This window comes from Diachasma alloeum, unplaced genomic scaffold, assembly GCF_001412515.2.
Source record: "Diachasma alloeum isolate Michigan unplaced genomic scaffold, Dall2.0 Dall_scaffold_00193, whole genome shotgun sequence".
NCBI lineage: Eukaryota > Metazoa > Arthropoda > Insecta > Hymenoptera > Braconidae > Diachasma > Diachasma alloeum.
Genome location: NW_021680358.1, coordinates 201677 through 221209, shown reverse-complemented (window position 1 = coordinate 221209; position 19533 = coordinate 201677). Strand labels below are relative to the sequence as shown.

At 38.0% G+C, this 19533-nt stretch overlaps 1 protein-coding gene across 2 annotated transcripts in view; it reads right to left on the bottom strand.

Annotated features, from left to right (window-relative positions):
- Window positions 1–19533, bottom strand: part of LOC107048463 (POU domain protein CF1A) — a 119849-nt gene that overhangs the window by 76620 nt on the left and 23696 nt on the right. The window contains exon 3 of one of the 2 annotated variants that reach the window (XM_015271630.1): window positions 14387–14561. The exons of the other annotated variant lie outside the window; for it this stretch is intronic. The gene's annotated coding sequence lies outside the window, so the exon portion shown is untranslated. The remainder of the gene's footprint in view (window positions 1–14386; window positions 14562–19533) is intronic. 2 annotated transcript variants of the gene reach the window in all.

The window sequence follows — 19533 nt, the reverse complement described above, 5'->3', positions numbered from 1 at the left end:
AAAAAGATCATGAATGACGAGAAAATACTTCGACTTAGCGAAGGAGCATCAGAATCTGTCATATAATTTTTCCAGCAAAAATAATTAAATGCTTTGGTAAAGGTGTAAAGGAGAATAAAAGGGGTGGCGAACACTAAACAATTCTGGGTTGTGAGAACTTCAATAATTATTGCTTCGCACTCTGAATAGAATTTTTATTATAATTATAGTTAGAACTTCATTCAGTGAGAACAAAAATTAAGAATCATTGAATCACTCATTGAAATATTGAAATTAAACAGGTGATGACCCGATAAGCATTGTGTCCATTAATCTTAATACTCAGTTTAATAAGAGTATGATGAATCATTAATTTTTTAAAGAAACACAAGGAAAGATTGAGAAAAAGCATAATGAAAGGGCATCAACGTCGCGGCCGCTTGCGGCCGCGGCGGCGTAAGTACATCATATACTTGGCCCTGATCTATTCGGAGTAAGGCAAGCTCGTCGTGTATGGTGAATCTTGAGCGAAAGTGATCACGTCTGGCCCTTATGAATCTAATCAACCGTATAGGTCAAGACTAATAATCATAATAATTGTTGAGAAGAAAACCCGTCAAGTCGATAATTAATATTCGATAAATAAATATTTAAAAACATGTATTGAGAATAATTTATTAGTTTCAATCCAAGTGTGTATGCGTAAAAGCGCAACTACCGGTTTACATAACCCATAAGAATTATCACATTCAAGAATTTCAGAGTAGCAGACCAGGACACACGGGACTTTAGCGATCATCAAAGTTAAGCAGCTTCGAGCGCGGTTAGTAACTGGATGGGTGACCGGGACGGAACACCAGAACCGTAAAAGCAATTTTTTTCTTTTTTTTTTAATGCGGGTTTAGGGAGAGTATAAATCAACTATACAAATTGAATTTGATCGTCCTTCATCAATAATTAACCATAAAAAAAATAATTTTCTATTCCAAAAAATAACCTCATATTAACCGAATCAGGCCCTGAGGAGAGACGTACATCAGGTCCGGAGCCAGTGAACGTGATCGGGCCCTGTTCTACCAATGCGTTTCATGCCTGATAGGGGCCAAGCATGACGAGGCTTTGATAGCCAGATATGGCCCGAACTTCTCGGATCAGGCAACCTTATCCGGACCTGATGAGACCCGTTCACGATTTTCTAGTCGGGCAGTTCGCTCACCGATTACCGAATCGACTCAGAAAATTTAAGTGACGGTATCATAATTTTTCACAGGAGATTCAGATAAAAATTACGGAACGCTCTGGAAACATTCTGTTACAGTTCCGTAAAATTTCCTACAACCACATTTCACTCCGGAATTACGGAAAAGATACGTAATTTTTATTGAATATTTCTCTCCGTGTGTGTTATACATTGAATACAGAATACATCGTTTTTTTTCAACTGGATTCGACAGCTCTGCAACGAGATAGCCGCAGTCGACATCTCTATTAATTGTATAAATAATTATTACAATATTCAGTTTTTTCTCCTCTTGTGAGCTACCCACGAGTTCAAGAAATCTCTGAAAAAATTTTTTGTATGTATGGTAACAGTTTAAAGCTTGCCGACTTTTATGTATACCGAAAATTGGGGGTTTTTTCGGCTTCCCACTGCGATAAAAAATCCACTAATCAATTTAAATACTTGAAACTCCGTATTGAATGACTAAAATATTTATATTATACGGTAATATTACAATTGGTCTCGTATTTTTAAGATTTTTTTTCGACGCGTTATAGACCGTTGTTTCAAGTGGTCTCCACTTTCGACACTGACAGTAGTAACGTTCGGTAGAGACCTGCGAGCACTCAAGGGTTAAATGTAATTTTTCATTAAATCTCTAATTTATAAAAATAACAAAAATCAATTTCTTTACTGATCCGATGAATATGGAAATTTTAACAATATAAATTCATTTTTTTTCATCAAGGAAAATAGATCATATCATTGAATGAAATTTCGCATAAATTGGAGGCTGAAGATGTATAATAGTTCAAATTCCTTCACTGACTCAATCATTAATTTTCTATATTCTTAGTTTTGAGACTTTCGCGGCCATGATTATTATTATTATTGGCTTCCGGATCGATGCCGCGTCGGATTTCAGCATTGCGCCGACGTTTCACAAACATTGCAGTCTGCACCTTCAGGGCTATAAGCTCCGATTCTGAGCTTCGACGTGCGGGTGTCGTCCTTATATGCCCTCCCTTAGAGCGGAGGGGGGAGGGAGAGGGGTCAGCCAATCAGAGTTTTTTGATTGGTCAGCTGACCAATTAAAAACCGGGAGGACGGTTTTCCAAATGGCGTTCACCTGATATCCTCTATCTCTTTTTAGGTTGTTAGGGTTCTTATGGATCTCCAGACCTTTCCGATATTTCCTTTGGAAATATCCTTGGGAATTGGCGAGCATTCTGGCTTGGTCATACTGAATAGTGTGTCCAGTATCCATCCAGTGTTCAGCCAGGGCAGACTGTTCCAGGTGACCGTATTTGGAGCACCGTTGGTGTTCCTTAATCCGTGTACTGATCTTCCTCCCGGTTTCTCCAATGTACACTTTTCCGCATGAGCAAGTGATTTCATAAACTCCGTGTGTGCTAAGGGGTGGTCGTGGGTCCTTTGCACTTGACAGCATCTGTGCGATCTTCTTCGGAGGTTGAAAGATCGTTCGGATGTTGTGTTTGCCTAGGATCTTGGTTATGCGTTCTGTCGTACCTCTTAGGTAGGAGAGGACGGCCACTCTGGGTCTTTCCTGGTTCTCCTCAGGTCTAGACTCCTCTTGGGGACCTGATAGTTTGTTCTGTAGCCTATCCTTGATCCTTCGAATTTGTTGGATCTTATACCCATTATTGCTAAGGGCAGTTTCGAGATGTTCAATTTTGCTGTCGATGTTGGAGGGCTGGGAAATGGTGAGAGCTCTGTACATCAAGGAACTGATCACAGAGTTTTTCTGGGATGGATGGTGGTGGGAAGTAGCATGAAGATATCTATGTGTATGGGTAGGCTTACGGTAAACCTGGTGACCCAAAGTCCCGTCGGGGTTACGTTGGACAAGGACATCCAGGAAAGGGAGACATCCATTCTCTTCAACTTCCATAGTAAACTTGATGCTTGTGTGTTGGGCATTCAAGTACTCCAGAAATTGGGCTAGTTCTGTTCTCCCATGTGGCCAGATGACGAAAGTGTAATCCACATATCGAAACCACACAGAGGGTTTTCGCAAAGCTGACTTCAATATTTCCTTTTCGAAGTGTTCCATGAATATATTTGCAATAATAGGTGAAATGGTAGAACCCATCATGGCACCTGATTTTTGCTCATAGAACTCTCCTTCGAATTGGAAGTATGTAGAGGTCAATAAGTGTTCAACCAGAGGGAGGAGTTTGGAAGGGATGTCCTAGGATCTTTTTATTATTTCCAAGGTTTCAGGGATTGGGACGTTGGTGAATAGATATTCTACATCAAAGCTCACAAGGATATCCTCCGAAGAGGTTCTGAGTGTTCTGAGTTTGTTAACAAAATCCAGAGAGTTTTGGATGTAGGAATCATTTCAACCAGTCAACTTTTGGAGTGGTTTCGTAAGAAACTTTGCCAGTTGGTAAGTTGGCCTACCAATGTTGCTGACGATAGAGCGGAGGGGAAATGACTCTTTATGGATTTTTGGAAGTCCATAGAGTCTGGGGGGGAAGGATTCTTTGGGAATGAGGGACTTAGTCAAGTCAGCCGAAAGGCCAGCTTTCTGCACGAGTTCGGTCATAATGTCGTTATTCTCCTTAAGATTACGCAATGCCAGGAACGCTAACGCGTTCCTGCTTCGTGATATTGTCACTAGGGGGAGTAGCCTTGTTGAGGATATTGGACAACTTTCTTCGGATTGCATCACCAGTCTCCTGAGGCAGATGGTAAATTGCAGTTTCAGTTTGACTGATAATTTCCTCAGTAGGAATTTTCTTGGGGGCGACAACGACGTTGTCTGCCTTCGCGATTACCGACACCTGTGTTTCACTGAGCTGGTGTTTGCTCAGATTATTCACGGTGTGGGTGAGGATTGGGGCTTGGACCTGTGGGATTTATTGTTTGAATTTCCCTTTTTAAGTCTCAGTTCTCATCTCAGCAGTGCGGACTGCTTGTTCGTGTGTAACACGATCAAGAGTCTCCCACAGCTGAGATTCCAACGAACAGGACAGAAAAAGTTGGAGATCCAAAAGTTGTCGAGAAAGTTGAGCCAGGTTCTTCTTGGCTGCTGCTATCGACGTTTCGCAAACATTGCAGTCTGCATCTTCAGGGCTGTAAGCTCCGATTCTGAGCTTCGACGTGCGGGTGTCGTCCTTATATGCCCTCCCTTAGAGTGGTGGGGGAGGGGAGGGATCAGCCAATCAGAGTTTTTTAATTGGTCAGCTGACCAATCAGCCAATCAGCTGACTAATTTCCTCAGTAGGAATTTTCTTACGGGTGACTGCGAAGTTGTGTCCCTTCGCGAGTACCGACACCTGTCTTTCACTGAGCTGGTGTTTATCACTAATCAGCAATCGTGTAATCCGAAGAAAATTGTCCAATATCCTCCACAAGGCTACTCCCCCTAGTGAGAATATCACGAAGGAGCAACGCCTGGCATTGCGTAGTCTTAAGGAGAATAACGACATTATTATTCTTCCAGTGGACAAAGGCAACGCCACAGTGGTCATGGATAGGGATGACTACTCCGGAAATCTCAGTGCGATGCTAGGAGATTCCAAAGTTTATACTGAACTCAGGAAAGATCCTACTCGCACAATTGAACGCAAAACCACCAAACTCCTGAAGAAAGCTGGCCTTTCGGCTGACTTGACTAAGTCCCTCATTCCCAAAGAATACTTCCCCCCCAGACTCTATCGACTTCCAAAAATCCATAAAGAGTCATTTACCCTCCGCCCTATCGTCAGCAACATTGATGGGCCAACTTACCAACTGGCAAAGTTTCTTACGAAACCACTCCAAAAGTTGACTGGTCGAAATGATTCCTACATCCAAAACTCTCTGGATTTTGTTAACAAACTGAGAACTCTCAGAACCTCTTCGGAGGATATCCTTGTGAGCTTTGATGTAAAATTTCTATTCACCAACGTCCCAATCCCTGAAACCTTGGAAATAATCAAAAAATCCAAGGACATCCCTTCCAACCTGCTCCCTCTGGTTCAGCACTTATTGATCTCTACATACTTCCAATTCGAAGGAGAGTTCTATGAGCAAAAATCAGGTGCCGCGATGGGTTCTCCCATTTCACCTATTATTGCAAATATATTCATGGAACACTTCGAAAAGGAAGTATTGAAGTCAGCTTTGCGAAAACCCTCTGTGTGGTTTCGATATGTGGATGACACTTTCGTCATCTGGCCACATGGGAGAACAGAACTAGCCCTGGAGTACTTGAATGCCCAACACACAAGCATCAAGTTTACTATGGAAGTTAAAGAGAACGGATGTCTCCCTTTCCTGGATGTCCTTGTCCAACGTAACCCCGATGGGACTTTGGGTCACCAGGTTTACCGCAAGCCTACCCATACACATAGATATTTTCATGCTACTTCCTACCACCATCCATCCCAGAAAAACTCTGTGATCAGTTCCTTGATGTACAGAGCTCTCACCATTTCCCAGCCCTCCAACATCGACAGCGAAATTGAACATCTCAAAACTGCCTTTAGCAACAATGGGTACAAGATCCAACAAATTCGAAGGATCAAGGATAGGCTACAGAACAAACTATCAGTTCTCCACAAGGAGTCTAGACCTGAGGAGAACCAGGAAAGACACACAGTGGCTGTCCTTCTTTACCTAAGAGGTACGACAGGACGCATAAGCAAGATCATAGGCAAACACAATATCCGAACCATCTCCAAAGAGTTAAGTTAAGTTTCTATATTATCCCAGCGCTACTATTCGATCACTGTAGATATTTATAAAATATAAATTACATAGAAAAAGAGACGTTATATGCTATCCATTCATTTTCTTGACCTCTATGTGAGACAAATGAATAATTAATTGACGATAGACAAATTTCCCAAATTGGGAGGCGCACGGATTCGCACGAGAATGGGGTGAATATCTAAGGCAATAGAATAATAGCTTTGGGAAAATATAGAAATGCATAATAATCGCTTTAATCATTATCACTTTCACTGATTTCAACTGGCACAAAACAAAAACGAATTTTTAATTCCACTAAATTTCCCCGAGAAGAAACTGTCTTTCGTTAACACAGTAAATGTTACCAAAGTTTTGTAAGTATCACTATGGACCTGGTAATGGCTACCATGGAACATCGTAATGATTACTATGAGGCATAGTAAGCTTCTCAATGGTAATAGGTTTATGGGCATACCAATAATTACTATATTACAAACTTACTATGTTGCATAGTAAAACTTCCTGTTACGTAAAATGTGTTATAAAACATAATGAAATTATTCTAAATAATTAAATACCATGAAGGAATGAAGTATGGGCAGATCAATATTAGACAAAGAAATATCCTTAATTCAAGAAAGAGAATTTTCTTGTTCTAAGGACTCTCGAAAAGAGAAATCATGTTTTTGAATAATCTCCTAATAAAGCCCATTAAACCCTAAATTAAATTTCCAGTTGCAGTTTTATTCATATCAAATGAATACTTTTATAAATGTAAACACATGATTTCTTCATACAAGTAAAGATTTTATAAATTCAAAATGGAATCTTTGTTTAGATGGTGAATGAAAAGAATTTATTAATGTGTAATAATTCTGTTTGAATCAAATAAATGGTTTATTTATTCCCAATTGATTATCTACTTCTAATGACTGCACTATTTATTTCATATAATTGAAGATTTGTTATTTGAATAAATATATAAATTTCGAACAAAAATATTGCAGAATTTAATGGGAAAATTTCAAAATGAAGAGTTTAATTTACCTAATTTTTCTCATGAGTTTAAGCCTTAAGCGTCTTGAGTTTATGAACGCATCAAGAGGTAATTGCGAATTTGAACCGGGTGTTATACTTCCTAAGTTCATAGGAACATTTTCCATTCACATGGTAACCATTTCTATGGACATTGCAGGCGTTCCTATGTAACATAGTAAGCATTACCGTGAAATATAGTGATTAACGAAGATTAATATGTAGGAGCAGTTGATAATCGTTTTACAATGTTGCCATAACATTCTCTATTATGGCCATGGTAATTTTTACTCTTTAATTCTCTCCGTATGGAGATCAAGAATGAACGGATAGGATTGAGGCAATTCGATCGGGCTTGTGAATAAAATTAAGAATGCCAACATGACACACATAAACACTCTTTCTTTGTATCACTGCCTTTTAATGAATGGATTTCGACGTCTTGTGACTATGGAAAGCCCATATTCCGAGTCAGGGTTGCTTCAGGGGGGGATCCTGAGACTGAAAAGAGAAAGATAGAGAGAGTGCGGCCAGTATAGTTTCACTGCTTCATTCACGTATTATACGCGAGTTGTATCTCACTGACTCGTTTCTATGCTCACCCAACCACATAAATACACACGAACAGCGTTCAAAGTCCCTAGTGTTTGTAGAATGAATATAACAGTGTTGTATAGTACTTGCTTACACACAGCCCAGTAGAGATATACATAATGTTTATTATGCTAACCTAGACTAACGCGCTTGCATCAACAAGTGTTATATTATCATTCAAATAAAATGTTTTAATCTGCATATGTTTTATCGCCCTCTTGCGGCATGCGGAATGTACATGCGGCACGAGACACACGGCACCAGATGCAGAGAGACGTTGCTTACGTATATGCGGATGGCTCCCTGTTCAATCTACGATTCACGCACCCGGTCTGGCATGTATGATATTTTTTCAGCGGTCAAATTTTCATTTCTATAGAAATTGTGGAAAAAATAGGTTTGGGTGACTTGATGAGTATTTATACTCATCAAATCAATGAATAAAACTTTGTTCATTTACGTATGCAAACACTCGACAAATTAAGTAAGGCTACACCCAAAAAAGCACTGATTCAATTCATCGTCGACTTCATTCTAGTCGAATTCCAGCCTCTTTCAAGCTGAATACTCGGACTCCGCCAATCTGGATTCCGGCCCTATACCATAAAGTATTAGAAATCATCAAATTAAGTAAGGGTCAAAACAAAAGGATCAGAAATAAGAGTAAAAACGAAAGGTCACAGGGTTTAGACATGAAGATAAAAATTAAAGGTAAAAGATGAAGGCTAGAAACACGGGTCAGAAGCAATCTTAGTAATAATCCTACATGGAAAAAATTCTAGCAAAAATTAGTGAGCTATTCAGCAACCCATGGGGCCAAACCATGGTCAAAACCCAATGCAATTTGAAGGTCATGACACCCCGATAAACTACTATTTTTTTTCATTATTCATTTTGCAAAACTGCCATACTCATGATCAAAATTTTTTTTTTTCAATTAAGTTCATTAATCTATCCATTACCATCATTTAAAATATAATTTTTCATTGTTTCGAACATATTTGGATTTTTTATAAAATCGATCAACGATCAATCAAAATATCAGTAGCGGAATGCAATTAATCATGGCTTAAAAAATTGATATAGATATGCTTTTGATTCCATCAGAATTTGATGAGATTCGCACAATTTGTTGTTGAATTACAACACACTGTTTATTACATATGTTTACTTGCGAATACCCGGGGACGAAAAGTAAAACGGGCCAAGATTGGGCCAGTACTGGCAGCCCAGCTGCCGAGTCTCGGGTGCCGATCCGCAATCGGCCTTGGCCCAGCCTTGGCTAGCTACTGGTTTGATAACGTTGGGCCGGTATTGGCTGCCAAGCGTCGGCGGAAGATCGACACCCATGACCCACCCAATACTCATTTTTTATAGTTGAAAAAATTAACGAGAACATAATTTTTTCATTATTTAATTTACATTCTTTGGCTAATCCTTCCTAAAGAAACCGACAACCGCTGATAGTGATGAGTGAAAAATTGGACTCGTCGGAGTTGGATCCTGAAACCGTCGGGTTGCTAGTCCTTGACTTTATCCACTCGTCCACCGTACAGTTGTTAGTTACGAAGAAGTTTATCGGTTATCTGAATAAAATATGACATTCCTATCTGATTCTTTAATTTTCTTTAATTATGAAACTCAATATACATATGGTAAACAGCCTATTTATTCATGATCAATAAATAATAAGATTACAGTATTAAAGTCTCCAGTTTGAACCTTACATACCTTATGATCGTTTAACCTTACCATCTGTTTACACGTTTTGCTGTATGACCTATTCAACCCCTATGATCATTTGACCTTTTATAAAAGCCTCCACGTACCATTACAAGTACGTTTGCTATTACCCCTATTTGACCTTTATGACCCTCGTGACCCTTGAGACACCCTTTTGACCCTCTACATTATTGCGCTCATCTTCGATAACAGACTTTGCCTCTAATGAGGGTTTGACGCTTGGAATTGGTTAATTTGTCTTTCCTGTTTGACCCTTACGAAATCTTGGCGTCCGAAGTTTACTCAATTATTGGTCGAGACGTAGTATTCGACGACGAATGGCCATTTGACGTTCAGCCGACACTTGGCCGTGAAGAAGACGCCGAGACTTGGCGTGCCAGTTCAAAGCCGATGTTTGGCTGATTCAACAGCATTGGCAATTCGGCCCCGGGAAATGGAAACTTTATATTCGTTCAAATTTAACCCCTCAAGTATACGGCGCCCAAACGCGCGGTGCGTCCTCATCGGCCGGCGGTCTCTTGTCTACTTAAATTCGCTGGTTAATACGCCACAATTTCTATACTGATGATCAAAAAATCATCATCTAAAATTTAATGATAATGTTGAGCTTTCACCAATCAGTTGTTCAATTACAGTATTCCTTTATACAGATTTTTCTGGAATTTTTAACTCTAATTTCAGATCGATAGTGAAAACGGTTGCCAAGACGGAGCCAAGATCGGCGATTATCGGAAATTTGTTAATAACAAATCAGTAATTCATTGAATCGAAATTTCATTTGCGTCATTTGACAAAGGAATGTATAGAGTATGTTCGGCAAAATTTCAGAATATTTTATGAAAATTGGCTCCATAAACGAGAGGTTGGAATATGCATCTGACATCGAATTCAGTTCCTTATTGTTTATGTATTGAAGAAAAATATTGAAAGTAACTGGAAAAAAAATCAAGTCGCATTGTGTTGATAATCTTATCGATTTCATGGAAATTTTTTTAGAATTTCGATAACTACAATAGTACGAAAGATAATAAATGTTTATTAATCATGAAAAAGGTCTATATGACATGTGGACTCCGGCTGGTAGGAAAAACTCTCGGGTCAATATGTTGCAAGGACGCCGTACTTGAGGGGTTAAGTTTCCAGTTTTTTATGTCCGGATAACTAAAGTGTTCTAAAAAGTTCAAATAAGTAATTTTCAGATAATGTCTATCTGTATGTATGTATGTACAGGGTGACAAATGGGAATAGGTAAAAATCAAACTATCAGAATTTTGTTGATTGATGTGGGAAAGAATAAAAAAAAATCAAATATGGTACAAACCCTACAAACAAGAACACATTGACTCAAAATAGTACATTACGCAACTATTTTATATGATAAGTGCTCGATGAAGTTTGGGGGTGGAAGGGGGGGGCGAGTGGGGGTGCGGGGAGCGAAGCCCCCCACGAGAAAAGGGGGTCCAGGGGGCGAAGCCCCCCGGGGGGGGTTTGGGGGGCGAAGGCCCCTCCACTGAAGAAAAAAGATCACATTTGTTAAAAAAGTAATTATGAAAAAGTGTGATTGAAAAATTTCATTTATATGATACGTGCGTGTAACCGCATGGGTTTCAGTTGACTATAGTCAACTGAAACCCGAACTAACGCATGACGCGCATGCGCATCACCTATTAAAAGAGAATAACAAGGAAGGAAATCTAACCTCCGAATAGTGAATACATGGAATGACTGAAAAATGAAAAGGTGATTTTCGAAGCAAATAAAATGAGCCAAAATCGTATAATTCCTGATAGTGATGAAGAGTTAGGCAGTGAGGAGAATTTATTTACTGATGAGGAGGAGTTTATTGGTGATGTGACATTTGAAGAAAATGGAAATAAAATATTCTCCGATTTTTCAATTACGTTTTGTATTATATTTTTTTATAATTATAACTTTCTTTTTTTTGCGAATTCTTAATGATTTTTAAAAATTGTATTTTGTAATTATTATAATTACATTTTTTCAATTAAAAATACTTGACAAGTTTTTTGAACTACATATTTAATGAATATAATTAATTTTTTCTTCAGAAGTTCCGCATAATTTTTAAATCACACTTTTTTATAATTATTTTTTTAAATAAATAAGATCTTTTTTCTTCAGTGGGGGGGGGACTTCGCCCCCTGGACCCCCTTTTCTCGTGGGGGGAGCCCCCCACACCCCCCCTTCCGCCCCCAGACTTCATCACGCACTTATATAAAATAGTATACGCAAAACGTGCGGACAGCAGGCGGTTACTCACGAGGGCGGCGCAGCTAGTTGCGTAATGTACTATTTCGTTACTGAATTCTCAATGACTCATCACTAATTTTTAGAAATCAATCACCAAATTTCAGTGAAGTTTCGGTGAATTCTGTGACATGTCTCTGAAAAGCAAAAATAATTTTTCTCTGTCTTTCCTTGACATTATTTCGATCATTAGAATTCAATAAAGCCCTTAAGTTACAGTATTTGATTGAAGAAGGAGTTTTTGGCGATCCTGCTGTTGCTTCATTGGAGAATATTTCATTTCCATTTTCTTCAAATGTCACATCACCAATCAACTAAATAAATCCTTCTCATTGCCTAACTCTTCATCACTATTAGGAATTATACGATTTTGGCTCATTTTATCTGCTTCGAAAATCACCTTTTCATTTTTCAGTCATTCCATGTATTCACTATTCGGAGGTTAGATTTCCTTCCTTGTTATTCTCTTTTAATAGGTGATGCGCATGGGCGTCATGCGTTATTTCGGGTTTTAGTTGAGTGTGGATAGGCGCTCGAAACCCGCTACTTTCCAGTTGACTATAGTCAACTGAATCCCATGCGGTTATACGCACGTATCATATAAAATTTAATGGGGACTAACCTCAAAAAGAATCGTACAGGAGAACTAAAAAATTCATACCGTTTGAGAGTGGTTTCACTCCCAATTCTGTGACTATCAAACTTACTACGAAAGCCTCTATACGCATTTGTGTAATTTTTTCATCGGGAATAATAGCGCTCAATGAGATACACTTTTTCTTCGACAGTAGGCTCACTCATTTTGGAGAATATGAACTAGACCCCGGAGTGTCCCAACAGAATTTGCCAGGCTCCAAGTTTTAACCTACAACAGCCCGATCCCTGGTGACAAAGTGGAGAAGGAAATATAAGGAAAAAGTTTTCACCTATTCCCATTTGTCACCTTGTATGTGTGTGCTCTTTTTTAAAATTTTTTTTCTATTATTTTACAGGGGATCTATCGAAGTTAAGGTTTTTTTTCATGAATATAGACTGCAATAAGCTCGATCAGTGGTCACTAACTAAAATGAAATTTATTGTAAAGTTTCGAAAATTAAGATTTAGATTTTTCAAAAAATCGATTTTTCAACGATTACTTCAAGAATCACCATTGAAACAGATTTTTTATAACTAAAAAATTGGTGTTTAACTTCTTGATTCCACCAGAATACGATGGAAATGATACCTGTGGAAGTTAAGTTAATGCATATTGTTTATGCAATTTATGCTTCCGAATGGAAGCTTTGGATACGTAAAATCCGAAATTTCCAATTTTTTGTGTCAGAATAACTAATTTTGGCCTCACGAGTTTGAATATACCATTTCCAGACCATGTCCGGATACATGTATGAATGTATGTATGTATGTGCACGTATGAAAAAATTCAATAGGCTTATCCTATAGGACTTCCTATAGAATTTCCTATAGGTTTGCCTATAGAACAATTCTATGGAGAATTGAAACACTTTCTATAGGATTTCGTTCCCAAGTCTGCGGGAATTAAGATTTCCTATAGATGAAAGATCTATAGAGGATTCTTTGTAGGATGACTTAAAGGATTTTTTATTCAGGGAGAACAGTGTTTAAATAATCATGGAATATCTATAGGAAAGATGACTATGGGAACTGAGCCATAGCAATTCGTTTATAGGGAATCTGTTCATGGGAATTTGATTGTTTATAGAAATTGTTCCATGAATAACCATGGCCCACTTCCCATAGAGATCTCCCCAATAGAAATCCCATGGTCATTTATAGAATATAGTTTCTATGAAAATTGCAAATCCCTATACACGAATTCATATAGCCCACTTCCCATAGTCATCCTTCCTATAGGAATCCCACGGTTATTCATAGAAAAGTTTCTATAAAAAAACTCGAATCCCCATAAACGAATTCCTATGGCCCGATTCTCATAGACATCTCCCCGATAGAAATCCCATGGTCATTTATAGAATATAGTTTCTATGAAAATTGCAAATCCCTATACACGAATTCATATAGCCCACTTCCCATAGTCATCCTTCCTATAGGAATCCCACGGTTATTCATAGAAAAGTTTCTATAAAAAAACTCGAATCCCCATAAACGAATTCCTATGGCCCGATTCTCATAGACATCTCCCCGATAGAAATCCCATGGTCAATTATAGAACAATTTCTATAAACAATCAAATTCCCCATAAACGAATTCCTATGGCCCAATTCCCATAGACATCTCCCCAATAGAAATCCCATGGTCATTTATAGAATATAGTTTCTATGAAAATTGCAAATCCCTATACACGAATTCATATAGCCCACTTCCCATAGTCATCTTTCCTATAGGAATCCCACGGTTATTCATAGAAAAGTTTCTATAAAAAATTCGAATCCCTATAAAAGACTTCATATGGCTCAATTCCCATAGACATCTCCCCAATAGAAATCCCATGGTTATTCATGGAACAATTTCTATAAACAATCAAATTCCCATGAACAGATTCCCTATAAACGAATTGCTATGGCCCAGTTCCCATAGTCATCTTTCCTATAGATATTCCATGGTTATTTAAACAATGTTCTCCCTGAATAAAAAATCCTATAAGTCATCCTACAAAGAATCCTCTATAGATCTTTCATCTATAGAAAATCTTAATTCCCGCAGACTTGGGAACGAAATCCTATAGAAAGTGTTTCAATTCTCCATAGAATTGTTCTATAGGCAAACCTATAGGAAATCCTATAGGAAGTCCTATAGGATAAGCCTATTGAATTTTTTCATATGTGTATGTAATTGTAAATAAATTTGGTACTTGATTACATTGAAAATGTTTCTTCGAGGTCTGATTGGCGTTTCTTATTTGTATTCATCTTTGATTGCGGCTGCTGGGCTTAGTTGATCAGAAACTGTCTCTGGTGCAACCCTCTTGTGCAAGGTTCTTAGATCATGAAAATGAGATTCTTGTGATCGCGTCTCGTCTTGTCTTGAATTCTTTCTGAAAATGGAATCAGATGAGCAAGATATTCATTTGGTGTTTGAAATTTCTGCTTACACGTATAGTGTTTGAAGTGGTCTTGCTGTCGATACCACTTTAAATGCTTTTAACCAGTCACAGGGTGTTGCAAATAATTTTGTAGGCTTGGTATAGTTCAGTGAATATATATTTACTGAACTATACCAATGTATTCACTTTACCCAGCCTACAAAATTCAGTGAATATATATTCACTGAACTATACCATGCCTACAATCAATGATATACAGGGTGTCCCATAGTATGTGACAAAAGTAAATTGCGTTGTATACCGCAAGGTGACAGCGCAGTCTAAAGTCTAATATATGGTTGAAGTGGAGACTCTCCGCAAATTTCATCCATACTTCAGTTGCTCGCGAATTAGAACACTAAAATGGAAAACCTAACCATTGAACAAAAAACATTCCTCATCAAATCATATTACCGAAGAGGAGATTCAACTACTGCAGCAATAACAGCATTTTATTCTAAGTATGGCACACCCACTGGAGTGTCTGATTCGAGTCTCAGACGGTAAATAGAGAGAATGAACTAGATAAACAAAATTTTTTTTTCTTTTTTTTTTTGAAGATTTACGCATTTTTCGACCAATTCATGGGTCTTCTCAGGTTAATTGAGTAATTTGATCAATACGGTTTACTAGACGATAGGAGGCATGAGAATCCTGGCCCTTCACCTACTGTAACAACAGATGAGGTTATCCGCACAACTGAAGAACATTTCAAAAAATATTCAAATGATACTCTTCGGAAGGCTTCCCAAACATTGAAAGTCTCGAGAACTTCACTTCACCGTATCTTAAAAGTCTTTTTAAACTTCCATCCCTACAAAATTTCTGTACATCAATTTTCAACTGAAGAAGCTATGGTTCGTCGTGTGGAATTTTGCCAAGAACTTCACAATCTTTTTGAATCCAAGGGGATGAAGGCACAGAATATCATCTTCTCTGACGAAGCACATTTCTACTTAGGTGGCTTGGTAAATGAACAAAATTTTCGCTTTTGGGGGACTGAGTCACCTCACGTCGTTGAAACCAAGTCCTCGCACCCGAAAAAAGTTACTGCATGGGCGACAGTTACCATAAAGGGTATTTTCCTTGAATTCCTCGAGAGTCGGACAATTAATGCTGACATTTACTGTGAGTTCTTGAAAAAGAACTTCTTTCCTTTGGCACGAAAAAATCAATTAGTCAAGAATTTCTACTTCATGCAAGATGGTGTCGCCCCACATAGGAGTACTGGAGTATTTGAAACACCTTTTTCCGTTTACGGCACTCGTGTGTTAGGTTTAGGTTACCCTAAGTATGCCCATGGGGGCATAGAATGGTTGCCTTACAGTCCTGACTTAAATCCCTGTGGTTTTTGCCTGTGGGGTTTTCTCAAGGACAAGTGCTATAAAAAGCATCCGACGACTGTGAAAGAGTTGCAAGACGCAATTAGGGTTGCTGTCCGAGCTATTGATGAAAACATAATACAGCGCATCTATACCAGCCTCGAGCGTAGGATAGAGATCTGTAGTACAAATGATGGCGGACACCATCAAAGGAATGGAAGGGATTGTATTATAATTTGCCGAATGTTCTGTGTACAATAAAAAAAACAACAATTATTTACACTTAACCGTATTCAAGTTATTCGCAATTTACTTTTGCTACATACTATGGGACACTCTGTATCATTGATATATCAATTATATATCAATTATCATTGATAGGTTACCCTATATATCATTGATGTGAATTAAGTAAAACATCTGGATGTTTTCGCCAATTATTGGTATGGCTTTGTACCCACAAAGAGTACTGATTCAAGCCGACATCGGTCTGAATCAAGCCGAAAAATCGGTCTGAATCAAATCGAGACATCTGCTTGAATGAAACCGAAAAACGGAGTGATTCACGCCAGAATATTGCCTTTTTCAGGTAGTAGATAGCGACTTGATTTAAGGCAATTTGTCAGTTTGCTTCGAGTCGATTGTTCGGTGTGATTCAAGCCGATTTTTCGGTTTGATTCAATCTCAGGCAGGAAATACATAGACTGACGATGGGAACAGGCCTGTACGAGTCCAGGTTTGGTGAGGCTCAGTGACTCAGACCTGGGACAGGCTTCACCCAACAAAAGTCAGTTTGAATCAGACCGAAAAATCGGTCTGAATCAAGCCGGACTAAATGATGCCGGGAATCGACTTTTTTCATGTCGAATTGACGGCATGAATCAAGTCGGACTCGGACAAATGCAAATCGGAATATTGGTCTGGTTAAAATCGATTTTTCGACTTCATTCAGGGCGACTTTTGTTTGATTTAAGCCGATTTTTCGGTTTGATTCAGACCGATTTTTCGGTTTGATTCAGACCGATTTTTCGGGTTTGATTCAAACCGATCTTTTGGTTTGAGTCAGACCGAATTTTTGGTTTGATACAAACCGATTTGTCCCTAAATTTTCGATGTACGTTGTCAATGAGGTCCCCTTGGGGAGCCTCATAAGCAGGGGGATGGGGTGTACATCAAGAATTCTGTATCCCCTCCCCCCCCTTCCGCCGGTAGTCGACTTAGCTCATCGGTGAGTTTTTCATATCTCCAAAACTAAGGGAGATAGCGAATTTTTACTGACAAAAAGGGGGGGTTCTCAATTTTGTTCATCAATTTGTCCAAGTTGGAAATTTTCAAAATTTTCGAAATATATATATAATATAATATATAATATAATATTTAATATAATATTTAATATAATATTTAATATAATATTTAATATAGCATATAATATAATATATAATATAATAAATAAATATATATATATAAATCGTTTCGAAGATATTTTTAAAAATCTCCAACGATAACCCACCGTTTCATAAAACATCCCTGCAAAACCCCCCTTTTTACAAGCCCTCCCCCCGGATATCATGACCCCAAAAATGAAAAAAAATTCTAGATTTAAGAAATAGGGGGGCAAGCAATGTACGGTGTATTTGCGCCCCAAAGGGCCCAAACGACTGTAACTGGTATCGACGTCCCTGAAAGAGGTAGGCAGGCGCACATGTGTTTTCAATTTTGAGGGACCGACGGTGAGCGGGCCCATTAATCCCATAACGAGTTATACTCGTTTTAACAGCACTTTTTTTGACGAATTTTCTCGATTCTTTTTAAATCAACGGAGATTGTTTATCAAAAAAATATTGACCGAATGTGTTTTACATTGAATTCAGAATGCATCTTTTTTTTTAGGTCGGTTCGGCAATTCTAAAATGAGATAGCCGCAGTGGAAATTTCTATTAATTAAATAATTATTATAATATTGAGTTTTTTCTTCTCACGTTGGCTTCCCAAGCATTCAATGAATCTCTGGTAAAATTGACGATTTTTAAAAAAAAATTTCGTACATATGGTACGTGGTAGCGGTTCAAAATTTGCCGACTTTTACGGACCCTGAAAATCGGGGGGTTTTTCGGTTTCTCACAACGATTATAAATAAACTAATCAAATTGAAAATTTGAAACTTCGTATTGGGTGAGTGAAATACTTATATTACATAGTGCAATTAGTCCCATATTTTTACGATTTTTTTTCGTCGAGTTATAGACGTTTATTTCGAGTGGTCTCTACTTTTGACACCGACAGTAGAATCAAGTCGCTATGTACTACCTGAAACAGGCAGAATTTCGGCGTGAATTACTCCGTTTTGCCGAATGGAAGCATGGTATTCGTCGGATTCTGATATTCTCTAATTTTGCCTGAAGATGATGTGGAATGGTATGAAACTTGAAGAAATGATGTTTTTAGAAAATGTCTGTATGTCCGGGTCTGATAGTTCGATTTTGGGTTACCACTTTTTAAAAAATATAACATTAGTACGGGAAAATTCATTGATATGCACTGATAGAATGATTCATTTATTCTAAACGAGATTCGTTAACTATTAACGAATGGTAGAGTTGAATATGACCAAATGAATATTCGTTAATAGTTAACGAATGGTTCACTTGAATGGCGAAAGTCAAGTCAAACAAGGCTCCTCAAATGTACATTCGTTAACAATAACTAATCCGTTCTATCAGTGCGGACATGAAATTTTGACCCATACTAGGTACTATTATGCTCAAGTTTGATGCACAATTTCAGCTCGATCGGTCCACTAGTTCCTCAGATATTCAAATTCTGTATAAAACTATATTGGTCAATATCTCAAAAACTACTCGACCGATTTCATTTTCTTTTCAAAATACTCATCTTGATGTCTTCTATCTAGATCAATCTAAATATACCCATTCATACAAAGTTTTCGAGATATTGCCGATTTTCTATTTTTTCCGAAAAATGAATGTACGCGCGATAACTCGACAAGAAATTGAGATAGAAGGTCGAAATTTGGTATCATGATAGCTCCCATAATACCAAAGGTTGATATTTTTGGTCAGTGATATCGGTCCAGTAGTTCCAGAGATTTTCAACTTTTTGTATAAAACTATATTGGTCAATATCTCAAAAACTACTTGATCGATTTCATTTTTTTTCAAAATACTCGTCTCGATGTCTTCTATCTAGATCAATCAAAATATATGCACCCGTTTATATAAAGTTTTGGAGGTAAATTGAAAAAGGGAATTGCTATGGATCCATTCGGAAGCTTACGACCAATCGAATTGGTAGAAATAAAAAATTAAAATAGAAATGAGACATAAAGTAACAGTCACATGCCTTCTGCAATATAGGAGCGGGCAACTGCTTGTTTCGATTTGATTCAAGCCGATTTTTCGATTTGATTCAAACCGATTTTCTGGCTTGATTTCTACTTGAAATAAACCACTTTTCGACTTATATCAGACCCGGAATGCGGATCCCGTTGGAGGGCCAAAGCAGAAGAGAAGAGCGTTGCTGTCATCAGTTGTCACGTCGGTCCTTACATATGGCATTTCCATTTGGGCTGACGTATTCTTGAT